At 40.2% G+C, this 19,230-nt stretch overlaps 1 protein-coding gene and 1 long non-coding RNA gene across 2 annotated transcripts in view; both read left to right on the plus strand.

Moving 5' to 3' along the window:
• TPD52 (tumor protein D52) overlaps window positions 1-19,230 on the plus strand; it is a 124,283-nt gene that overhangs the window by 61,743 nt on the left and 43,310 nt on the right. The gene's annotated exons all lie outside the window — the stretch shown is intronic.
• LOC136287238 (uncharacterized) lies at window positions 16,683-17,121 on the plus strand. The gene is made up of 2 exons (XR_010720122.1): window positions 16,683-16,788; window positions 17,026-17,121. It is a non-coding gene; the product is annotated as an uncharacterized lncRNA (long non-coding RNA).

Raw genomic sequence — 19,230 nt, forward strand, 5'->3', positions numbered from 1 at the left:
TGTATTATTCAAAGATCTCTTGGCTATTTCATTTGTCTCTAGGTTGCTTTAACACTTATTTTTTAATACATAGGCAAAACACCATCTTTTTGAATTCATAGCATCTGAATATTTTAATCCATCTCTTTTCCCTCTGTTTCCCCTAAGAGAAGAGAAGCATCTTTGTTAATCTGCAACGTCACTGTTTTTGAAGCATTAAATATGATTCCTATGAGAATCAGTTCTGAAATAGTTGATTTAACAAAAGATTTAACAGAAATAATCAAACATTTGTGTGCAAGTCTGTTACAGTATTTTATCAGAGCACTGATAAAACTGATACTTTTATCAGAGCACTGATAATACTGATAAAACTCAGCTTCTTTTTTTGACAGGTTTGTGACTTTCAGAGCAAATGCATTTGATGTCCCAGGATGACCTGAGTCCTTTATGCCCATTCCATTTGGCAAAGATTTTCTTAGTCTGTTGCTGCTACTGTAGTGAAAAAGACCTTGTTGCTGTTTGCATCTCTTGGTAATTCCAAATGGAGATGAGCTTTGCCTTTCCCAGTCCCATTCTTGCATGCCTGAGGAGTGTTTCTATATTAGTCTCCATCTCTGACCATTTGTTTGGTTTTGTGGTGGAGTTCAGACCATAGCTCCCTGTTCAGCTGCAGCAGCCGTCTGCCAGGCCTGCTCATTCTGCACATTGGGAAGGACCCTTGTGAAGCATTGAGGAGTTTGTCCTTGTAGATCTTTGATGTCTTCTGGGCACCTTTTCATGTCAGGACAGCTTCTCTACCCTGAATAACCCAAAGTCTACTGTCCTGAAGCCTAGGTCTGTCTTCTGCCACTTTCCTTTCTCACTTTCCTTCAGCATTGGAAGCTCTCATTGATGGTCTCTGCAGCTGAGACAGACAGCAGCTGTCACATTCCCAAGCAGTTCTTACCTGCCTGTGTGTAACATGTCCTGCAGAAAACCTGTCCTGCTTGGGTTGTCAGGCACCTCTGGTAATAAAGTGTCACCGGGGCACTCACTCTGATTGCTTGCTCCCTTCCATGTTTGTTCCTGCTTGAGCACACATCAGGACATTTGAAGTGCCCTGTGACAACCAAGGCCTGCAATCGTGGGGTGGCTTCTGGTTGTTTGAATGAAGCTTCATCCACTCCCTCTTCCTGATCACACTGTGCACAGCAGACACCCACCATGAGTCTCTGTTGCTATCCTCTCCAATTCTGGCCCACAGCTCTGAACAGCCTCCTTGCATGATTCATACCAAAGCTCCGTGCTCTCCTGTCCCTTTCTTGCTTCCACTGCAGCCTCTTTACCTTGACCCCTGTTTGCTTGTGCAGTTCTTCCCAGGTTTGGGGAGGGGGAGCTTTGTGTTTATCTTCAAATCCCTAACTGCCATTCTCTCAGCTTGTGAATGCTGAACCCCCCACTTGCTGTTTCCTTGTGTGGTGTTACTGTTTTGTCATGGTGCTCTGGAATACTGAGATGGCAAGATAAACTGGGGGAAAGGAATGAAAGATGTCTTCCTTAAAAAGCTCATAGGCAAACAAGCATCTGTCCACTCCTTACTTGTTCTCATCTTACCCTCAATAACTTATGCCTTTCCTGGTGGTGCATGTTGCAGAGGTACAGGGGAAGAGGAGGCCCAGGGAAGCTCTTGTTTGGAGCAGGTGCTTTAGAGTCAGTTGTCCCCTAAAGGCAGGGGAACATAAGCCTGGGGCTGAGAAGACCTCGACCAGTTATACTTTTGGCTGCCTTTTATAATGATAAAAACAAGCAGATCCCTATAAAACTTGTTTATGCTTCCTTCTTACTGCTTTTGAGTGGGAGTGGAGAGATGGAATTTAATAGCCTGGGTATTTTTAATGAAATTAAATTTGGTACTAAAGGGGGTAGTTCCCAAAATAATGGAGACAGCATTTACAACACTGAGGATGTAGTGGCAGTGGATATAATTGTGTTGCTACTCTATATTTAAATGACTTAAAGCATTCATTTGAGATGTAGATGATTGATTCAAATCCCTTTTCTCCTCTGTTCAGACCAGAAACCTGAATTTTTATCAGACTGCTTAAGTGTTTAAATGCTATTTAGAAGATCTAATTCTCTAAATAAAAATATTTAAATAAGAAAGCAAATAATATAAATAATTCTTGACAGCTTTTTCCAATTAATTTGTGTTTCTGGAACTGGAATTTCTAAAATTTACCTGAAATTACAAAAAAAATGCAGTAGCAAGCAATCTTTTGCCATTTATGTAAAGAGATATCTTTTGAGGATATGTGCTTTTGATATTTCCTTGGTCATTTGGCTTTTTTCTCACCAGAACTCAACTATTTTCATGATATTATAATACAGTTTTCTTTTTCTTCTGTGATGTCTTGTGCTTTTTGAAAATGTTACAGTTTACTTGAAAAGAAACAAAAGGTTCTTGGGTGTAAAACTTATTCTCTTGAACTGCTCAGTCCTGTTCCTAACAGTTGCGGTTTCTTGGAATGTCCACCTGAAAGACCCTGTAGTGCTACCACCATGTGGCCATAAGAAAGGATTTCACCCGAAAGACTGTCTTGAGTAAAAAAGCAACTGAAAAAAAAAAAAGGTGTCCCTCACTTGGAAAATTTGAAGTAGTTAAGTAAATACATTTTTCCCCTCAGTTCCTCTAAAAGAAATTTTAGCTTTAAAAAAGAAAAAACCAAAACAAAAAAACCCACTTGAAACACCTAAACCAACCCCCAAAGAAAACAACACAAACTTCAAGGAAAAGAAACCTTAGAACAGTAATGCAAAATTTAAATTGAATAAGCGTTTGAAGAACCTGCTAGCTATTTTTGTTTGGTTTTCATTGATTGTTTTCCTTTTTTTTGGACACCTCTTTCATAGAATTGCAGAAGATACATTTTGTTATCAGCACTGATGGCATTGAGATTGGAAGAATGCATTGGTTTAGTTAGAGAACAAATATATTGTGGGTAAAATCTCACTGAGGTCAGGCAAGGATGTATTTGATTATAAATATCAGTATAATTTTGTTATCTGGGGTTTATTTACTGTGGCAGGAGTATTTATTACCCTTATGATTTCAAGATCTCACATAATATATGCTCTACTTATTAAATATATACTACAATTAGTAAACACATTTCTTTATACACTCTGACTTAAATGCTTTATTAAATTTGCATTTTATGGCAATAACACAGCAATTCTCTTAAATATCCAAAGTTTATACAAATGAGAATAGGTCTAATCTGTAGTAAAGTAAGATTCCTTTTCAGCAATGGGAAGAAAGCCTATTTTTTTCTCTCTTTTAACATGCAGAGGAATCGAAGTCCTAAAGAAGGAAGTGTCTGTCTTACATCTCCAAGTAAGCAACAACTCAATCCATGGCAAAAAGGTGCTGTTAAAACCTGCTTCTGTCATTATCAGATGGAATTCTTGAGAAGCAGAAAATATGAGAAGGGATTGTGCTGACACTGCCTCTTGCATGGTGTGCACCTGTACTCTTAATGACCAATTCCTATCAAAAGCACAATGGCTTTCAGCTATTTTTTAAAATGTAGGATTGCAGGACCAGCTTCCAAAGAGGATTAAACTGCACCTCTCCATGCCAGTGTAATGAAGCTTTATTTTCAAAGGCTGCTGTAACCCTCCAGCAACTCCAGTATTATCAGGCTGTAGGATCAGAAAGACACTTCCTTTATGCTTGAGTATGCAGCTGGTGCAGGGATTTCCAGTATATCCTGTGGCAATTTTACTTGACACCTTTTATACAGTGCATATTTGCCAAACTGAAATAGTAGAGAAGGGAAGAAATCATTTGATGGCGGTTGTGATTTAGAACGTGACAGCTTAATGAGCACCATAAAGTATTACCTAATGCTGTTTCTGCAAATTGTATCAAAATATTTACTCTGTTTGAATGCCTGCCAGCGTGAATTTTATTTGGGAAACATTTTAAGTTCTTCTCTTTTTGTTCTATTTTTAAAATATTTTATAGATAAGGTCAGAATGGAATCCAATTTAAACTAAACTGGTTTCTTAGATTAGGTAATGTGAACAAGGCTGGTTATTTTTGAGCACATTCATTTTATTAAGACAGTCTTAAATTTGTGTTGAAAGTAATAGGGAAAAGTGTTTAAAAGATCTTGTAAGATTAAAAAAATCAAATTTCTAAAAAAGGAAAAAGAGGTGCATGAAGAGAGCTGCTCTTCATGGGAAAGGATTTCAATAAGACACTGTTTGGTTTAGTTCCAGTTTGTGTATTAAACAGAGTCACCATGTGTTAAGCTGGAGGGTAAGTTTGGAGTCATCTACTCTGTTTTGATGCCATGTGAATATGTTTTTTGAGTGAGTGCATCTCAACCAGAATGAGCTGCCTCACACAAAGCACCCTGCTCTCAGTGCAGCAGAGACCCTTGTACAATGGGACATGTCAGTGTCTGGTTCGGTCTTTGCTTGCTGAACCCTCCTTTCCCTGACTGTTGTGTATGTAATGGTGCAGTATTACTATGAAAAGGGTTAGAGAGAGATGTTGGATAACACTGCCTTTAAAATACGTAATGACCAAACAACTGGCGGAAGGCTGTTACTGATTGAGAGAGTCAGCATTTGGCTCCCATTCCCAAGGCCTTTGCTCTTGCTTTGCCAATGGAATCACAAGCATCAAATTCATGTTTAACCATGTTTACTCCTTAGAGTATATATTTCTTGCCTGTTCTGTACTGTTGCTGACTGGAGTGGTGCTGGTCTGCCAGCCTGGCACATCCTTTGGCTTTCAAGCTTTGAATGTTGATAGAACTATTACTGGTTTAAAAAAAAAAAAAAAAAAAAAAAAAAAAAAGGCAGCAATTAATGTAATTTGTAAAGAAAACATGTCTTGCTGTGTAATGGTGGGTTTCGTTGTAAATGTTTGTTTTTACACTGGTACTTCCTTTTTTGCTGGCAGTTGCCAGCAAAATAGCACTTATCTATAATATGTAATTCTCAACAGGAGAGAAGGGAATTGCTAACCAGCAGTACAAGTGATACTATAAATGATGCTTTTGCAAGTACCATTTTCAAACTTATGCAGATGCAGAAAGAACAGGTCATGTGAAAGAGATTGGCAACCTACAGAAATTTAGTGATTTGTTAAAAATTATTTATGTGTGTTGAAGTTATTGATAAAATACACAGGATGCTGGATTGGTGTGGAAAACCAGTTTTGATTTTTGTGATGATGTCTTGCTTAGAAAAGGAGGTCCACTGAGAAACATTTTTTTAACTCCCAATTTTGGTATGTGATGGGAATGAACACAGTTCTGACAGAATTTTCTCATTCTATTTAGGTGTTCAAATTATTGCTGTTAGCTCACTGGCATTCAATCAGTGATTTCTTCCTTTCCCTACTTCCCTTTTGTTGTAGTTTTCATTCCCAATAGATCAGTCGTTTTCTTACAGGTTTGTCTAGTAGTATTCACACTGTAAAAAAACTCTTACAAGAGGATTGAGAAAATGTGTAAGCACTCTGTCGTGGTTTAGGAACAGCACTCCCAATTTAGTATCCCCTTGCCCCAAGACTCTCCCCCACCAGATGCCTCTTGCTTGCTCCCTGCTCTTTCCTCCCTTTCCACTTCCTGCTCTGGGACAGAGTTGAGAAAAAGGTGAAAATTAAGGATTGAGATAAGAACAATTTACTGGAAACAGGAATGAGATGAGAAAACCAACAGTAACAGCAGCAATATCAGTAACAAAAGTGTACAAAAGAGGGTGATTTACATGCAGAGATGCCACTGAGGACCCCATGACCGTGTTTCCCCCTCCTGCTATGATTTTTCTTAACCAAGCCATGCCCTTCTTCCTGGAATCCAGAATCCCTTATCTCCATCCCTGGCAGTGATGTGAGATAGTGTAGAATAACAACCTAGGCATCCCTCCCTCCCTCCCCCCCTCCCCCCCTCCCTCTTTTGCTGCCATTGCCTCATTCCTGTGCTCCATTGGTAACTATTTATACCTGATTTATACCAGGCTCATTCTCTGTATTCTTTTTTTTTCAATACTGATTGTTAATATATATTTCCAATATAAATATAACATAGTTACATTTCTAACTAATTACACTTTTATATTGTTATATCTATTCTGCATTATGCAAGTTAGTAAGTCTTTTTTCAACTTGCATATTATTGCTCAGCTTTTTACCAATACTTTACCACTGAACTGGTAGAATTTGCAGTTCTGTTGTGTGTTTTTAAGCAGTTACCATGCTTTAGAGGTTGCTGTATATGAAGCAGTATATGATATGTTCCTTCTACTATAACATTTTTGGAAAGTTTTGAAATAATTTTTGCTCATTTATGCGTAATTAAAGCAGAAATTACAAAACTTACTAAAATATCTGGTATTATAATCTTGTTTAGTCAACATGACCACTTACCTGGTCTTTCCCACAAAGTTATCTTTATTCTTTTGTCATCAGCTGAGATTTTTTTTTTAGTTGTTTAGTTTTTTCATTTGTTTGGAAAGCATTTCTTGCCTATTAAAAAAAAGAAAAGTAGTGACATAAGCAAGCAACTTGGGAGAATTTGTAAGTCTCTATGACAGAGATTTCCTTTGTGCCTATAAGGTCAAATGGTTTAGATCTATCAGTGCCATGTTGCTGATATTTGCAACGCTAAATGACTGTCTGAAATCAAAGCAGTCTTTGTGCTTTTCTGCTCCTTCTTCCAAGTTCTCCTACCTATCAGGTAAGCATCTTCTTATTGGAGGGCAAAATTCCTCTGCATTTTGAAAGACAAACTTAGACTATGTTACAATTTTTGAATTTTTAAGTAATTATGATGTGTTCAAATTTGCTGAATTATAAAATGAAGAGTACACACACACTTTCCTGAATCTCTTCCAGTTTGTATCTTTTAGGGAAAACATAACCAGACAGCCGGTCTCCACATGGTGAAAACCAGTCTCTTTCTGTGATTAAAATTATGAGAATGTCATGTTGAAATTCTCTGTGGACCAAGGTGGTTTTCACTAGTCATTAGCAAACTTGGGTTTTGGCACTCTGGTCAGCCTTTGGTCTCCAAACTATGCCCAAATACCAGGGAGAAATGGTAAGCAGGACTGATGATGTTGTCCTGTTCCCACATACCAACATTGCAACTTAGAAAGGAAGCCTGATTATTTATATTGAAGAGGACTAAATTCAAGGAGGTGGCAGGAGGTGCCTTTTCTACAAAGCTTCCATATAGTGCAATTCAGCATTGCTCCGAGCCCAAACAATGCTCGTGGTGCCACTCTGTCTGCTGTCAAACAATTTCAGCTCATTTTTTTTTAAAGCAGGCACGAAGAATAGCTGTGTGATTGCAAATTTGGTCTGTGTGCTGCAGAAAATAACCTCTAACTTATTTATAGCAGCATGCATTTTAGAAATTACAGCATTTTTATCCCCTATGGACACAGCTTATTATTTGCTTGGTTACTTTACAATTGTGACTGTTTTTGCCACCCACTGTATATCATTCTTCAGTGGTTATTTTCAACCACAAATGGAGGTGATGGCTTTGTGTGGTTCTGTAATACGCAAGACAGTGCTTCCAAAGTTCCTGGAGCCCAAAGTCTGTAAACATTTTTTTGGGGGGGCTACACTATTAGTTTTTCATCCAAGATAGGTACTTTAGAGTTTAGTTAATGTAATGATACCATGGGACAGGTGTTGGTTTTCAACAGTACAGCTAGTCCATATTAATGAGGCAGCATTTGGTTCAGAAAATACAACATAGACCTAGGAATACGGCCTCAGCAGTGCACGAGCCTGCTAATCAATTTTTATCCTTAGCTTTTGCTTCTATCATTAATTTAAAGTAGCAGAGTTATGAGATCCAATGACCTTTGGAAGAAAAAACCCTCACAAAACTAGTAGCATTTACTGATATAAAAAGTTTTGCCAGTTTTGTTTTCCCAGGGCATCATGATAATTGAGAGAGAGAATATGCTGTATAAAATGTTTTGGGAGAACAAAGCAGACCATAGGTGGCCTGGAGCTTTTTTGGCAATGTCAAAGTCTGTAAATACTCTTTAAGCTACACTTTTTTCTCATATGTGAACGTGCACACATACACGATTGGAGAAAAAAAAAACTCTTGGTAAACTTATTACTACATTGGAAGGCTTGAATGTTGTCTTTAGGAGATGAGTAGTTAACCTCTCTCTTTTCCCCTAATCCAGGTGCTAGCTGTCAAGGACTGCAGAAACTAGAATTACAAACTCATGACTTGGCAGAAGAATTAAAATTGTTTCTAGTATTTGTTCTGAGATTGATGAGAATAAATGACTTGAATTTATGTGTGCAGGCTACTAGGAATTTTTCCCCCTCACCTTTGAGAAAGCTTTGTTATTAGCACACAATTTCACTTAAATACCTATGGTAAAGTGTAGTTTATTTCCTCAATAGCTAGATAGGGCTCACAGAATCTCAGCCAGAGTCCAGATGCAGAAGATTATGGATTTTATTGAAAACTTTTAAAACCCTCCCCAACATGTTTCACTCATCAGTGACTCTGGGTGAAGTGGATGAGGTAGGCTCCTCCCAGTTATACAAATGTGGTGCTTTTCAGGAGTACAGACAATTGTACTTGACTGAACCACAGAGCAAGTTGCAGGTGTTTCTGGCTTAAAATTTGGTCAGTTTGACCTGTACTTGTAACAGAGGTAAGGGTTAGATGAAAAAGCAGTCCAGGTTATTGTAGCAGTATAACTGCTTTTATTAGGTTGGGTGGAGCTGTGCTAAACCCTCCTGTCAGCATGGTGAGTTGAGCTGCAGTGCTGTGCTGATGTGGCCTTTGATTTCATTTTGGGAGAAACGTTTGGCCTAAACTGGGCTCATGTGCTCTGCATGGCAATCCTCTGGGAGGTGTAGACTTGCCCACAGACAGAAGCTATTTAGTTTCTAGGTTGAGAAACTGAATTAATGATGTTTGGGACCAAATGTGAATTATAAGTCTTCATATAACAAAGATCTTACTAAGGAAAATTAATGCTATCATATAACCATGGAGTGGTAATTATTCACCCCTCTGGAATAGTTTCAGTAAGTGAGTCTGAGAAGGGAATTAACACAGCTAGGGAAACACTGCAGGTAATATATATCAACCTCAAGCTCTTAGAAGGCATGAGTCAGGCCTCCCACAAATAATGATTTTAAAGTTGTTTTTATTTTTTTGTTTATGTCTTTCTGGGTTATTTAGTTTTTGGGTTCACATATTTCTTTTTAATTTGGCGGATCAGGAATTTTTAATTAAACCAACTTTTTTTTTAAAGTGGCAATTGATCTTCTTCTGTAACTGATAAAATCGTTGATATTAGTAAAGGTGGAGATGTACAGAATTATTTCACTGATAATTCCTCTCAGTCTGGTATGTAATATGAAGATTACTCAGGCTGGAGGCCAGTAACTAGCCATATACCCCAGGGGTCAACAGTGGTCCTGTTTAACGTTTTCATTCATGACCACAGTGATGGGACAAGAACGTACCTTCAGCAAGTTTGCACAGACTACAAAACTTGGAGGAGCTGTTACACAGGGTGGTTGTGCTGCCATCCAGAGTGACCTCAACAAGCTGGAAAAACAGTGTGATGGGAGCCTCATCCAGTTCAGCAAGAGAAGTGTGAAGCCTTTCCCCTGGGAAGGCACAACCCCAGGCACCACCAGGATGCAAAGCAGCTTGCCAGAAAGGGCCTGTGGGGTCCTGGTGGACACCCAAGTTGAACATGAGGCAGCAGTGAGCCTTTGTGGCAAAGAAACTGAATGGTGTCCTGGCTGCATTAGACAAGCAGATGGCAGGATGCAATCCTTCTCCTGCTCTTAGCCCTGGTGAGTCCAGACCTAGAGTGCTCTGTCCAGTTCTGGGCTCCACAGTTCAAGAGAGTGCAGTGAAGGGCCCCTAAGATGCTGAAGGGACTGGAGCATCTCTCTGATGAGGAGAAGCTGAAGAGAGCTGGGGCTGTTCAGCCTGGAGAAGGCTCAGAGGGATTTGATCAATGTGTGGAAATACCTTAAGTGAGTGGGCAAAGGGTACAGAGCCAGGCTCTTATCAGCAGTGCCCAGTGATGAGACATGGGGCAGTGGGCACACAGCAACACACAGGAGGTTCGTTCTGAACATCAGGAAAGAGCTTTTTACTGTGAAGGTGACTGAGCACTGACACAGGTTATCCAGGGAGGTTGTGGAGTCTCTGTTCTTGGAGGTACTTAAAAGCTGTCTCTGGCCATTGATGATTTATTTAGTCACGCATTTTTATTTGAAGTCACTGGTCGGTACAGAGGGATGGTTCAGCACAGGGAGGTGTGGGTGTTTACTGCAGCTTGGAATAGGCCCAAGAGACTGATAAAATTAATTCTGTTACTCCTACACACCAAACCAAACCCATGACAGATGCTTTTCTTCCCTGATGCTTTCTGTAACTCCTTGTCAGCCTACTTGGATGCTGTTATCCAACCAGGGCACAAACCCAGGTAAATTCCTACAAAGCAAGGTAAGGCTTTTAAGGCTGTGTGTTGCCAAACTGGGTAGGGGATTTGGCTGCTTTGCTGCTACTAGGCAGCACAGCAATTCTGAATTAAAAAATGTGTGGTGTTTAAAGGCAAAAATAAATAACATTTTATTACATGTCTGTTATTTAAGACTAATTGTTCTCCTTTTCTGCTCACTAATATGCTAACAAAATTGACAGTCCTTGCTTCTTGTCTTGCCACATGCACTTGTGTGGAGCTAGGACAGGAACAGCAAATGAGTATAATTTTCGTATCCAGTGTTCTGGAGCAAGAAGCAGAGGCAATAGTACTAAAGCAACACTTAGGTTGTAAGTATATGCCCTTACTGAGTAAGGAACATCTGATAACACTGTCCCTGCTGTTGTATTTGCTTACTTGACTTTTCTTAAAAAAAAAAAGAATGTTCAAGATAGAATTTAAAATTCTAGGTGGGTATTGCTGTTGTGCTGGAAGAACCGCAGTGTAAATAAAGACCCATATATTTAAAAAGAAAAAAAGGGGGTTTGGGAAAGTGTTCTAAGAGTATTCAGTAGCTGTTAAAACTTGCCTTAATAGAGTTTGGAGTCTGTGTGTGGTCACTGCTGCCATGGCTCTGTCAGTATTTTAGGCACGTTAGCAGCCAAGCAGGGATGCAGATGTGTTTTCCTTTGTGAACTTGCTGAACATAGCCATGATTTATGGACACTGAAATGTGAAGTATGATGAGAACTAATCATGGAACATTTTTTAAATACAATACCAAAGCTCTTTTTCCTTCTGTGATAGCTGTCAAGAAAGGCAAATTTTCTGTTTTCCCATCTTAGCATTTTACAATTTCTTTTATTTTTTGCCTAAAGAACTTAAAATCCAGTCCCAGCTTGGGTGAGAATTAACAACAGCACCCCAGTTCTTTAAATACTGAAGGGATTGTTCTGAAAAATACTGAAGCTATATTTTGAATAATCTGCTTTGAGACTTGGCAGGCTCTGATCACATGGAACAGCGCACATAATGTGGTTACACTGTGTGAGCATGTACCCACTTAACTGAGAAACTGAGATATAACTCTAAAGGCAGATAAATAACCATTGGGTACAACAAAAAATGCCAATCATTTATTAGTGTTTGGTGACTTTTTGTTAGTAGGGTAAGAGGAAAAAGGCTTAAGCAATTTTTCTTTGATTTATGATCTTATTAGAAGAAATGAAGGATTACATACATGTCCTCTGAAACCTCTTTTTCTTTATTTTCAGAGTACTTAGCAGGCTTTGCAAAGGCAGTGAGATCTTACTGAATGAGTTTCATGATTCCTATAAAACTATATAAAGCATTTCTTTATGGAAATGCTCAACATGCATGTTTAACCTGTCTGAAATCTTCTGGAAGTAACAGAGTGTTGGTTTAAACATTAAAATTTTTAAAAAGTTATAATCTACAACATCAAATCCCTATCAGAGTTTTCAGGTCTTTTACATACATCATAGGGAAATGTAAGTAGCATACGAGTTTAATTTATCTGCAATTTGTACTCATTAACTTCAAGTATTAACATAGAGATCCTAATCTCAGCGGTAATTATAAGTTAATTGCTAATCTGTCCTTCCACTTGGAGAGTTCAGTTCCTTCTTTTCGCTTGACTTATATATTTGAAGTTATCTAAAAGTGATTTAATCTTTCAGATCAAGCAGTGCCTGCGCCACCTCGCTCATCCTTGGGTCCCTGGTGCTGGACCAGTCTTTTATCACCTAAGTCCTGGAGTTTGTTCCCCTCGAAGCCTTTCAAGACTGTTCTTGGCAGCTGTCTTGACAGGGCTGCTGGAGACGAGACTGAAGCTCTGCTTCCTCCAGACACAGCTCAGTAAACAAGCTGTGATCCTCTGCTTGGCAGGAGGCAGAGCTGCTGCTGCTGCCAGCCTGGGAGGGGATGCAGAGCAGCAGTGATGCGTGGCAGCAAATACAATATCCTTTTCTGGGGCTTTGACTTGAATAATGCATTGCTATGATGTGGAGGTTTGTGAAGTACTTGCCTGCTTCTGCAAGATTTATTAAGAGTATGCTTAGCTTGGGCCTGGAGTACATACCAGTGGTGCACATAGCTAAAACTACATTATAGTGAATGGAAAGGAATAATGTATGGCTAGAGTAGATTATGCTAATCTGCTAAGCAGTGATTTAGGCTTAAAAAACCAAAAATGAAAGGAAGTTTGAGGGGATTTATCATAGCATCATGGAATGGTTTGTGTTGGAAGGATCATTAAAGATCATGTAGTTTCAACCCACCCACCATATGCAGGGACACCTTTCCCTAGACCAGGTTGCTCAGAGCCCAATCCAGCTGGGCCTTGAAGGGATGGGGCATACCTTCAGGGGTGGGGCATCCATAGCTTCTCTGGGCAGCCTGGTCCACTATTTCACTGTCCTGTAATTATTTCCGTGACCTTCTTCTGGTCTCAGTACAACAGGTCCACATCCTTCTTGTGTTTTGGGCCCAAGAGCTGCGTGCAGTAGTCCATGTGGGAGTCTCAGGAAGGCAGAGCAGGGGGACAGAATCAGCTCCCTTGACCTGCTGGCCACACTGCTTTTGATGCAGCCCAGAGCACAGGTGGCTTTCTGGGCTGCAAGTGCACATTGCTGGATCATGTTGATTGTCTTGTCCACCAGTGCTCCCTCCTCAGGGCTGCTCTCAATCCATTTTCTGCCCAGCCTGTACTTGTGCTTGGAATTGCCCTGACCCATGTGCAGGACCTTGCACTTGGCCCTGTTGGCCTTTGTGTCGTTCACATGTGCTTATCTCTCAAGCTTGTCAAGGTTCCCCGGGATGGCATCCGGTGTGTTGACTGCATCGCATAGCTTGGTGTCATTGGAAATCTTGCAGAGGGTGCATTCAGTCCCACTGCTTTCACCCTCTGTAAACTTCCTTTCTGTGTTTGAATTTGTCCAGGAGCTCCTTGGTCATGCACTTAGGTGTTTTGGTGTTTTTGCCTAAATGCCTCTTAGCGATCTTTGAGTATTAACCAGCTTTCTTGAGCACTCCTAGGGCTTTATCCCATGGTTTTTTCTTTCTCCCATGGTCCTTTCCAAGCAGATCCCTGAACAGGCTAAAGTCTGCTCTACTGAAGTCCAGGGTAGTGGGCTTGCTGTGAGCCCTTCCCACTGCCCTAAGGATCTTGAACTCCACCATTTTATGGTCACCGCAGCTCAGGCTGCCCTTGAGTTTCACATTCCCCACAAGCCCCTCCTTGTTGGCAAGAACAAGGACCGTTACAGCACCTTGGGAATGATTGGGATTGTTCAGCCTGGAAAAGAGAAGGCTTCAGGTTGACTGAATTGCAGCCTTCCAGTACCTGAAGGGAACTTACAGGAAAGATAGGGCAAGACTATTTTCAAGAGCATGTAGTGACAGGACAACGGGGAATGTGTTAAGATTGAAAGAGAGTAGATTTAGATATCAGGAAAAAAACTGTGTATTGTGAGGGTGGTGAGGCACAAGTGAGGTTGCGCAGGAAAGTTGTGGATGCTCCCTGCCTGGAAGTACTCAAGAACAGATTGGATGGGCCTCTGAGCAGCCTGGTCTAGTTGAAGGTGTCCCTGCCTACAGTGGAGGGCTGGAACTAGTTGGTCTTTAAGGTCCCTTCCAACCCAACCCATTCTATGTTTCTATGACCTCTCCTTGGCTCCTCTGTCACTGAAAAAGGACATTACCATCAACACATTGCAAGAACCTTATGGACTGTTTATCCCCTGGTGTGCTATCCTTCCAGCAGGTATTGGGGTGGTTGTAGTCCTCCATGAGGGTCAGGGAATTGTGAATTGTGAGTGTTGCATCTGCTTGGTTTTCCTGGTCAGGTGACCTGTAGTAGGCTGTAATGTCACCTGTCCCTGCTATCAGTTTAATCCTGATCCATAAGCTCTTGGTCTGCTCCTCACCCCTTACCATTCAGAATTGGTAGAGTTTGTCTCCATTTTCTTCACATCATAGATCAAATTTGAAAGGGCTTTCTCTGAGAATTTCCCATTCATTATAAGAAAAAATAATCATGCTCGATGTTAGTTCTTCTTCTAGTTTTGTTCACAGCCTTTAGATATATGAATATTCCTGCAGCAAGATATTTAAGGACCCTAATATTAGTTGAAAGGTTAGGATTTTCCTCCTTTAAAGTGAATTAAAAACTATTCAGTAGCATCATTGATGAGATCCTTGATAAGATTGCAGGCATACTTTGGCATCAGTACTTTTACATAGTGCCAGGATACTCAAGTGCAGTCGTATGTCTTATATCTAGTGTGCAGGGTAGGCAGGCCTGCCTTATTTAAATAAGGCTCTATGTAGGTATAAATACTAGAAATTCTTGTGCTGTTTTAAAATAAAGTACCTGAGGATAGAGTCTTCACATATCTTTAAGTTACTTGCTCTCAAGTTGTTTGCCAAGAAAAAAGTCAAAACTTCAAGACTCCCAAAAGCTTTCTGACTAGCTCACACATAAGGAAACTTTCAATTTGTGGGTTCAATTCTTTTTTCTGGCATTAAACACATCTCTTTTTTTAGTATTCTGGAGCTTTCTTCTGTAGCTGCTTAACATAGTAACATTCTAGTATTTTGAGCTTAAAAACTAAAATTGAAAGAGCAGTAGAAAACATGCTGTTACCATCTTAGCTATTAGTGATAAAATGAACAATATTCTTTGTGTTCCATTCAGAGAAATCCAAGGATTTGTTTATTTTAGAATACAATTTTCTTTTCCTTTTTTCCTTTTTTTTTTTTTTCCAATTCACAGTCTTAAAACATACTAAACAGTTCTGTTTCACTTCATTATGTATGACTTTATCTGTAGTATGGTCTGCATGAGTTAAAGAGCAATTGCTGAATCTCTTATTAGCTTTATGCTAATCATTCAAAAACCTTAATACACTTTGCAAGCAAAGATTTCACTCTTTGGAAAAAAGTCTGCATATTTTGCATATTGTATAGTGAATAGTGTCCCTGCTCACTTCTGGGGGTTTGGAACTAGATAGATAATCTTTAAGGTCCCTTCCAACCCAGGCCATTCTGATTGTGTGATAGGAAGCAGGTGAAGGTAACACTTCTGATGTTGTGCTAGAGGGCTACTTTGGTTTCTTAAACATGCTCACAAGCATGGTGATGTAAATAATAGAACTGCCATTTCCATAAAGGGAAAGTTGAAAAAAAAATCATTATTTGAAGAGTAGAAATAATCTACATAAAGTGATTTTTCCCCCCTGCTAATAGATAACTAAGAGGTGCATGTGCAATATCATGGATGTGTTGAATTTTCCCCGACCCATTATTTGCACAACCTAAACGTGTGTGAAATACAGAGGTATAGCTGTGGTTGTCTTGTTACACTTCTCAGTTCCGTTGAGCCTTTGCGGTGGGGATTTAAAATTACAACTCCGTTCTTACCGCCTTTGATGTACCTTTTGAAGGGACATCGGGCTTGTGTAATTCCAGATCCCATGCTCAGTTTTCCGTCTTGGTCGAAGTGGCAGCCTTGAATTGGGTGTTGGTGGGAGGGCAGGGCAGGAGGGCACGTTACCGTGTTCCTTAAGGATAAAATCCATGAGTTGGGAGTGGCAGGCTGTCTGCAGAGCAGCGCCGTGTCCCGCAGGCCCCGCCGGGGTCGGGAGCGCGGGGAGCGCCGCGGTGGGAGCCCCGTGACCGGCATCTCCCGGCGCCCCGCCGCTGCCTTCCAGCGCAGGGCCAGCCACCGCTGGCTGCCGGGGTGAGCGCCCAGCCATTCTTCCGCCTTCACTTCCTCGGCTCTTTAGCCCCCATTGAGCGTGGAACAGTGGCGGGGGACAAAAGCTGTATACACTGTACAAACAGAGCACTAAAGCGGCAGTACACTGACTCATTCTTCGCTCTGTGTGAGAACTGAGGGGGACTCTATTCACCGCCTTTGTGCCGGTGTCTGTCAACAGCGCTGTTTGAGGCCAGCCCCATTGTGCCGGCCAATGTTTCTTATTGACCCGAGTCTGTGCCCGCAATGTTCCCAGGGTCGAAGTTGCGAGCGAGAGAATGTTTGAAAAGGGGTAATCGTGGGCTAAATGCGTTTTGCTGCATTGTCGTCTGACCTATTAAATCTAAACTGCGGTCCGCGTTCATGCAAACAGGTAATTATGTAGTCACAGCTGCAGCCATTGACATCTGGTTACCGCCCCGTGGAAAAAGGGGATGGGGTGCTCGCCTCTTCCTCCAGGCTCTCAAACGCTGAACTTTAATGATATTAACTGAAAATAGAAGGTGGATTAGCGAGACTGACAGGTCAACAAGGTGGATACTTTATCCTAGTAGGCAGAAATAAGTCTGAGTGCAGTTGCTTGGGTATTTCTGGTGCCTTATGCATCAGATTTTTCCCATAGCTGCAGGCTCGGCTGGGCTCTAGAACCAGTTATTATTTAAGGGTATTAGATCAGGAGAAGCAGCAAAATATTTCTGTCATCCTGTTGTGCAAAACAGTTCTGCAGACAGCCACATTTATTTTTTACTTGTTTTTATTTTTTTTGCAAGCTGCTTACAGCAGTTCTGGTCCCCATAGGAAGAGTTGCCAGGATTTCCAAATAACAGACCCTCGTTATCAATAAGCCAGCATTTCAAAATTTATTGGTAAGTGTACAAGGGTGATAAAACATTCCTGGCCATAAATTATTTTAGGAAACTGTTTTCTTTTAATGTACTTTGGAACTGAGGGCATAGTATTTGCATGTAAATTAGTCTGACACATCCTCTTTCTCATCCCCCTCTGCTCTCACCCTTTCTACTGAGAGGGAAGAGATCTCTGCATAGCATACAGAATTATTAAAACAGCTTGCTTTTCTGTCCTGCACCACTTTCAGCGCTGGGATAGATAACAACCACTATAAAAATTAGGCGAGAGGGCTGCAGGGTCCTGGGTGACTTTCATGGCACATCAAAGCTGGGAGCACAGTCAGTGCAGGGCAGGAGAGAAGTGCAGCCAGCTGATAAATCCCTCCTTTAAGGGATCACTTGCAGGAATGAATGGTTATTTGCTTCTCCGTGCATTTCCATCCCAGTGCTGCTCCTTAGGAGTCAATTATTCTGAAGTGCTGTTGCAATGTGGACTGTCATGAAACAGGGAGACTAGGTGTTACGTATTATGATATAAATATATAGATGCATGTATATGGATGTAACCTTCCAATATATGATCTTCTAGCATTATGGGAGGACTGTAATTGCCAAAAGAGTGAAATGTTCTCCTTTAAACATTTAAAGGTATATCAACTGTTACAAGTCAGAGAACTGGTTCTTCATTCATGGAGCAGAGAGGAAGAAATGGTGGTCTGCTCAGATTCAAGGAAACCTGTCTGTATTGTGCATCTCTAAAATTGCCCTGTGCAGGCATCTGTTATGTACTTAGCTTTTTCTTTCCTTTTTTTGTCGGTTGACTTTTACTTGATTTCTGCCTTTTTCTACTCCTTACAGGCGTCTAGGGAATGGACTGAGTTTCTTATGAAAAAAAGCAAGGTTAAAATGTGCAAACCAAAAATATTTCAAATGTATGTAGAAATGTGTTGGCATTTCCGTGTTTTTCGGGCAGAGGACAATAGGGAAAGACTGAGTCCATCTGCCTGCAAAAGGCAGTTAAATTGCATCTTTACAATGATTTGATTCTGTGGCTCTTCAATACTTACTGCTCTAGGAAGGAATTTCTTAGTAACATTTCTAGGCTATACCAGGACTATATACAGTCTCTTTGTTTCCTCTGCATCAACACAATTTTTTTCCAAATATATAGAAAGTTCTATTTGTGTGTTCCACGGTAGATGTATTAAGTTCATAAAAATACTATATAGGCTTAGGAATTTGGTTTTTTTCACTTATGTAGCTCTGTCTTCTAAACCACTTGCCCATTTCTCTGCTTAAAAAATGAATATTCAAAATACAGTATTTCCTTTCCAGTACCTGCTGTTATTTTTTAGTATAAAGGGAATACCAAGGAATTATGTAATCTAAAGAACTCAATTGTTTAATTCAGTGTTCTCTTCAGCTGTTTTATCTGTAGAGGAGATAAATGAGACTGAAGATTTATCCTGTAGAGGTCTGTAAATGCCTTACACTCCTTGAAATACTTTAATTTTATAACTGAGAAAACCTGTTCCACTTCAAATATGAAAAGTTAGGATGAATTTGAAATGGGAATTGTTAGCAGAGATCAAGAAGCTTCCTGGTTAAATTGTCTTTTTCCCTGTCTTACCTAATAAGTAAAGCTTGATCAAACTTTTAATTTGGGTACTCTAGTTTTGATGTCGTGTGCATCCTGTGATGTCTCAGCTATAATTCTCAGCTGTCTCTTTATGTAATTCAAAAGGAGTTATAAGAATACACTTTTCAAAGAGGCAGACTTGACTTGTCTTTAGATATGTCACCCAACTTACTGAAAAAGGCATTAACCACGGCCGCAGTCTTGTATGTTTGGAAGATGGTGCCGTATAATGAAAGAAAAGTTGAAAACTCAGATATAAGAATTATTCTGTGCTCGGTAGTTTGCAGCAATAAGGTAGTAACATCAGTGTAATCAAGGGAAGTCTTGCATAGTATACATAGTTTAGCCTCATGCTTCAGCTAACAAGACATTATAGACAAAATTCTTATAGTTCTAGACAAAATAAGTGAGCAGAAATAAAGAGTTCTTGGATGTGTACTGAAGACTGATTACCTGCACGTGCAATGATGGTGCTCAACATTCTGGCC

This window comes from Chamaea fasciata, unplaced genomic scaffold (genome assembly GCF_029207755.1).
Source record: "Chamaea fasciata isolate MVZ Bird 193981 ecotype frontalis unplaced genomic scaffold, bChaFas1.0.hap1 SCAF_1, whole genome shotgun sequence".
NCBI lineage: Eukaryota > Metazoa > Chordata > Aves > Passeriformes > Sylviidae > Chamaea > Chamaea fasciata.